Consider the following 5,732-nt stretch of genomic DNA (forward strand, 5'->3'; position numbering starts at 1 on the left):
GAGTTGTTTCAAAATACTAATAAACGGTTCATGCATTGCATTACTTTATTTTGTGAGCTTTATATTATTCTCGCTGAGCGTAAGCTCATCTTTTCGGAAAAAAAATATGCGTATGTGTTGTAGGTAAACAACTCGCAAAGAACTGAGTAGGGTGGACTAGCGGCGTCGATAGCGAGAGGGCGGGTCATATTTTCCATTCACGAAATAAGTCTTCCGCTGTAAGTTGTTAAGAAATAAATTTGATGGGTTTTTTTTCTTTATTAAGAAATATGTTTTCCGCTACAAGTTACCACTACTAAAAATTTAATTTTCTGATGCGCATGACTATCAGGTGCGACTAGTCGCATCAAATTGTCCACCAGAAGTCCAAAAAAATTTCGCTAATTTTTTTTTTCTTTTGAGTATCAGGTGCGACTTTGTCGCACCTGATTGTTAAAAAAACTTTCAGGTGCGACTTTCTCGCACCTGATTGTTTAAAATTTTAAGCGGGCCAATTCTCCCCCTCATTTTTTTCATTCAGTTTTAAAATGGGAAAGAATTTAAAAGAAAAGAAAGGACACGGGAAAGAGAAAGAGAAGAAAGAAAGAAAAGAAAGAAGAGAGAGAGGGAGCCGAGAAAGAGAAAGCCGAGAGAGAGCTCCACCGCACGCGCGTCCCAGCCGAGCAGAGCGCCACCGCCGCGAGCTCGCCGTGGCCGCCGTGACCCATCCTCCACCGCGCGCTTCAGGCCGAGGAAAAGAGACGTCGCCGGGAGTCGCGAGGACGTCGGAGCAAGAGCGACCACCGAGGAAGGAGTAAGTGGTTGCCGGAGAATCTAATTCCACGAAAATAAAGTGAGGAAGTCTCTTTCTCGGATGGATTTTGGAGCTAGGGTTTATAGCTCATAATTTGGGGATTTTGATTCCGGGATGATTTCTAAGCAATTGATTGTGTTTAGTTGATCTTTGGACCCGATTATTGATGTTGAGGACTTGAAATTGGTGATTGATTTCGGATTTCTTGGTTGTGGTTTGAATTTGGCCGAATTTGTGAAAAAAAAAAACTGTTTGAACTGCCTCTGTAAATCAACGTCGACAAACCGATATGATCGGAGTTCTTATTTTTGGATATTTTTCATGGATAGTAGACTGTATGAGCTTTCTAAAATGACTAAGAACATGTAAATCCATTGAGTATTGAATGAGTTATGAATTTCCAAAGTTTGTGTTTTGCAGCAGTAAAACGGGATTTCCAGAATTGTAACAGTGAATTACGGGCTGTTTTTGAGATAGCTACTCTTGTCGTGTATATGCTTGTAATATCTCGTTAGAAAGCTACCTGACTCTACTTTCATTTGCCGATAGAATCAATCGATTTCAAGTTTTGTAGCTCGAGTTATTATGGCTTAAGCGCTAGTGGGTCAGGCTGTCGAGAATTCTTTTGACTTGTTTATGTTTGTCGAGCGTTCGATTCTTGTGACTTGATGGTTTATGAATGTTTGAAATTGGGGGTTTTTTATTTTGAACGTGGTATGGAGATTTGGAGGTTATTTTCATTATTATTGGTTTGATTTGAGGTTGGGTTTGTGTTTGTGTTTGTTTTGGATTTTTGGACGAGGTTGGTTTGAATTTTGTGATGTTGGCCGTGAGTTGTGCTATCCACCGGTATTTCTCCGTCGTCGTCCCGAGCCCCTCCGAACCTCGCCGTGCGCTCAGCCCCTGCTCACTCTCCGCCGTGCGCTCGCCTCGTCCCGAGTCTCTGCAGGTTAGTGTTTAGTTTAGAATTTTTGATTAGTTTGTGAAATTGTGAAACAGTAATATGTTTAGTTTAGTTTAGTTTGTGAAATTGTGAAATTGTAATTAGTTTAGTTTGTGATATACTAATATGTTTAGGTTAGTGTTTAGTTTAAATTTGTTTTTGTTTTAATTAGTTTTGATATATTGTAATTTATCAATTAGGAATTGTAATTAGTTAATGAAATTAAAATTAAGATTAATAATTGTAATAATGTAATAATGTGATTAGTTTATCAATTAGGAATTGTAATTAGTTAATTAGTTAATTGATTAGTAATTGTAATAATGTGATTAGTTTAAATTTGTTTTTTGTTTTAATTAGTTTTGATATATTGTAATTTATCAATTAGGAATTGTAATTAGTTAATGAAATTAAAATTAAGATTAATAATTGTAATAATGTAATAATGTAATAATGTGATTAGTATATAAATTAGGAATTGTAATTAGTTAATTAGTTAATTGATTAGTAATTGTAATAATGTGATTAGTTTATCAATTAGGAATTGTAATTAGTTAATTGATTAGTAATTGTAATAATGTGATTAGTTTAGGTTAAAATTAAGTTTAGGTTAAAATTAGTTTAGGTTAAAATTAATATATAATCAGCATATTAATTTTTTTTTTTAAAGATAAAGAGCATCAGATGCGACTAGTCGCACCTGATAGTCAAGACTTTCAGGTGCGACTAGTCGCACCTGATAATCAAGAGGATTATCAGGTGCGGACTTTCGGGTGCGACTTTGTCGCATCTAAAGTCGCACCTGAAAGTACTTTTAGGTGCGACTTTTGCACTTTCAGGTGCGAAAAAAGTCGCACCTGATGCTATATTTTGTACTAGTGTACGGTTTTCTAGTTCGTTGAAAGTTATTTTATGGATTACGTTTTACTTTGCTACTATATTTGGTTTAAAATCGGTATCTCATATTTTCTGTTTTCGTTAAGTACTTCTCAAGATATTTTGATATGCAATCTATATGTTTCTTTAAATCTTTTGTTTCTTTTCAAAAATTTTAAAATTTTGGTTCACCTTTGTATGATGTGTTTTAAAAAACAAATATTCCTCCAATTTTTCTATAAGAATTTATTAAAGTTTAGAAAACAAGTAGAAGTAAGACGGTCCGAAAAGTCGGGTCGTCACAGTTAGAATCAGAGCAACGAACCTACGACCCCCTTCGCTATCGATCGCACGGCTTCCCCCTACTCAAGTAAGTTAGTACTTTTTTTTTACTTATATCTTAGTTGTAATTTTTTTTCTTAGATGGAAAACGTTCAAGCTGCTTGTGAACGAGGTAGAGGAAGGCCACGAGGCCGAGGTAGAGAAAAAGGCGGTGTTGCCGCTGTTGTCCCAATGCAAGATGCTCATCATGCCGCTCCATTTCCCGAACAACAGGGAGCAGCAGAGAATCCCAACGGTCCAGCCCTCGGACCTCAGCCAGCGGCCCAACCAGATCTTGCGGTGCTCGTTACTGCATTGCTGCAACGTATCGAAGCTCAAAAAGCTGAGATACAAGAGTTAAGGAACCATCTCCCCCAAGTGAATGGAAATGTGGGAGATGATCAACTAGCACTACTAGCACCTCCTCAAGGCGTACCTCAGATGGGCCAGGTTGTTGTGGTTGATGATCTTTTCGAAAGGTTCAGGAGGATGAGAGCTCCAGATTTTGAAGGATCGGCTGATCCGTTAGTGGCCGATGAGTGGATGTCAGAGATGAAGAAGATCTTCAACTTCATGAATATCTCGACAATTGAGAAGGTCATATACGAGTCTTTTATTCTGAAGAAGGATGCACGATAGTGATGGGAGACAGTAGCAGCTAGAAGAGACACACACACTATGTCTTGGGACGACTTCATCGAGGAGTTCAACAAGAAGTATTTCAAAATGCGGGCGATGAACACTTAACAGAAGGAGTTTACGGAGTTAAAGCAAGGCAAGATGACTGTGACTGAAGCTTTGAGAAAGTTCAACCAGCTAGCCAGATTATGCCCTCACCTGGTTCCGACCGAATCAGAAAGAGTTAGAAGGATGATGGGAATGTTCCGACCAGAATTGGCTCTAGCTATTGATAGTGGAAGTCACCCAACATCCACTGTTGCAGACTATCTTGAACGTGCAATGCGTGCTGAATACCATTTGATTCAAGTGAAGGAGGAGCGAGACCAGTACATCAAGGCAAGGAAGGAAGAGATAACTCAAAATAGAGGACTAGATAACAATGAGAAGGCCGGTCAGCTTCTCCTCAACGACCAAGTTTGCAAAGCGCAATACCCCAGAATGAAAACGGGAGGAAGAGGAGCTATCCTAAAAATGGTAATAATGCAAATTACAAAGTCAAGACGGAGAACGTATCTTTTCCAAAGTGCAACACATGTGCGAGGATGCACCCAGGAGAATGTAAGATGGGCAATATGTCGTGTTTTAAGTGTGGTCAGCTAGGACACTTCCTCAAAGATTGTCCTAAGCAAAACATTGTCCAGAACAAGCAAAATGATCATGATGGGCGACTCAACTTCATGCAAGCTACACTTGAAGGGCCACCGATTTTCCAAGGTCGACTAGAAGCACCACCAAACACTCAGACACCACCACCACCTCAAGATCGCATTTATGCCTACACCAATCCTGATGCCCTTGCCAGCACCTCTAATGTAGTAGCAGGTCAGCTTCTCTTAGTCCGTTATGACATCTTTGTTTTGCTTGACCCCGATGCTACACACTCCTTTATTTTCTTAGAGATAGCTAGGAAATCATGTGATAGAATAGAGAAAACTATAAAGTTTTCAGGATGGCCTTAACGTCTGACGATGTAGGCATCTTGGGTTGCGCCATGTAAGCGACTTACGTGCGCCATGTAGGTGCCTTACGGGTTGCGCCTTTACGCGACTTACGTGCGCCATGTAGGCGTCTTAGGTTGCGCCATGTAGGTGTCTTACGGGCTGCGCCTTTACGCGACTTACGTGCGCCATGTAGGCGTCTTAGGTTGCGCCATGTAGGCGTCTTACGGGTTGCGCCTTTACACGACTTACGTGCGCCATGTAGGCGTCTTAGGTTGCGCCATGTAGGCGTCTTACGGGCTGCGCCTTTACGCGACTTACGTGCGCCATGTAGGCGTCTTAGGTTGCGCCATGTAGGCGTCTTACGGGCTGCGCCTTTACGCGACTTACGTGCGCCATGTAGGCGTCTTAGGTTGCGCCATGTAGGCGTCTTACGGGCTGCGCCTTTACGCGACTTACGTGCGCCCTGTGGGCGTCTTAGGTTGCGCCATGTAGGCGTCTTACGGGCTGCGCCTTTACGCGACTTACGTGCGCCATGTAGGCGTCTTAGGTTGCGCCATGTAGGCGTCTTACGGGCTGTGCCTTTACGCGACTTACGTGCGCCATGTAGGCGTCTTAGGTTGCGCCATGTAGGCGTCTTACGGGTTGCGCCTTTACGTGACTTACGTGCGCCATGTAGGCGTCTTAGGTTGCGCCATGTAGGCGTCTTACGGGCTGCGCCTTTACGCGACTTACGTGCGCCATGTAGGCGTCTTAGGTTGCGCCATGTAGGCGTCTTACGGGCTGCGCCTTTACGCGACTTACGTGCGCCATGTAGGCGTCTTAGGTTGCGTCATGTAGGCGTCTTACGGGCTGCGCCTTTACGCGACTTACGTGCGCCATGTAGGCGTCTTAGGTTGCGCCATGTAAGCGACTTACGTGCGCCATGTAGGCGTCTTACGGGTTGCGCCATGTAGGCGTCTTACGGGCTGCGCCTTTACGCGACTTACATGCGCCATGTAGGCGTGTTAGGTTGCGCCATGTAGGCGTCTTACGGGCTGCGCCTTTACGCGACTTACGTGCGCCATGTAGGCGTCTTAGGTTGCGCCATGTAGGCGTCTTACGGGCTGCGCCTTTACGCGACTTACGTGCGCCATGTAGGCGTCTTAGGTTGCGCCATGTAGGCGTCTTACGGGCTGCG

Source organism: Urtica dioica, chromosome 8 (genome assembly GCF_054948205.1).
Source record: "Urtica dioica subsp. dioica isolate 48M chromosome 8, U.dioica_male_clone48M_v1_H2, whole genome shotgun sequence".
Lineage (NCBI taxonomy): Eukaryota > Viridiplantae > Streptophyta > Magnoliopsida > Rosales > Urticaceae > Urtica > Urtica dioica.